The sequence below is a fragment of the Nannospalax galili genome, unplaced genomic scaffold, assembly GCF_000622305.1.
Source record: "Nannospalax galili isolate Female #2095 unplaced genomic scaffold, S.galili_v1.0 scaffold576, whole genome shotgun sequence".
In the NCBI taxonomy this organism is placed as follows: domain Eukaryota; kingdom Metazoa; phylum Chordata; class Mammalia; order Rodentia; family Spalacidae; genus Nannospalax; species Nannospalax galili.
The window spans coordinates 1,166,481-1,167,581 of NW_008339223.1; positions in this window are offsets into that span (position 1 = coordinate 1,166,481).

Here is a 1,101-nt window from a genome sequence, read left to right on the forward strand (position 1 = left end):
TCTTGGTCTCCAATACTGTAGTGCCCACCTGTAGCTAAGGGAGACAACCAGCTATTTTTCTAAAATGATGGATAAATTTGTTTTCTCCCCCTATTTAGAAGCCTTTGAGAGGGAACTGACACTAATTCCAACCACTCCAACAACCACCAAAATATCCAAAAGCAAATCCTGAAAACATCACTCCAGAGTCCAGCCTCAGAAGACAAAAAAAATGAGGAAGAACTCAACAGAGGGATGCTTTTGGAAGCCCTTGTCAAGAAATTCCAATGGACTCTCATATGAATATTTGAAAATTGCCCTGTTCTGACACCGTCCCAGTTCCCTGCTCAGAATGTACAATACTAACCACTCTTTCCTTTACTTCTCCTTCACATCTCCAATCCACAACTCAAGGACTTTCTTTTCCACTTAGAGATATGAGTTATGAAATTTGGGAGTCTTTTAGACAGACCCACTGTAGGGGTACTCCAATTGCTTCACCTTGTGTCCTTGTCCAGCACAGAAGAAGCCAGAGTGGTCTGCATCCCCACTCCCCACCAGCAATTTGGGTAACCCCTTCAGGGATGGCACAATAAGAATAGGAGGTAGGAATTGACCAGGGAGCTAGGGCAGAAAGACCCCAAAGTAGCCAGTTTCTTTTCTAAAAGTCAAAATGTCCTTGGGACTTCCCGCAACATATTCTGTTCCAAAGGCCTAAAATGTCAAAAGCACTTGGGAGCTTGCATCTAATCCTTAAAAGATTCCAGGGTTACCTCTTCAGGTGGGGGGGGGACTTTAGAGTACCCAAAAGCCCCACAAAAATAAACAGAAAAAGAAAACGATAAAGAAAAAAGTGATGGGGAGATATGGGAGGTGCTGGAAGGGAAGGAGCGGGCATGGATCCAATCAAAACATCCTATATGCATATATGAAATTCTCAACAAAGTTTCCATAAAAGTCAAAAAAAAAAGCAAAATGCATTTAGCCCAACTTTAAAAGTCCCCATAGTCATTATCAGTCTCAATACTATTCAAAAGTCCACAGTCCAAAGTCTCTTCTGAGACTCAGGTAAATATCTTAACTATAAGCCTCTATAAAATCAAAAGACAAATTACATATTCC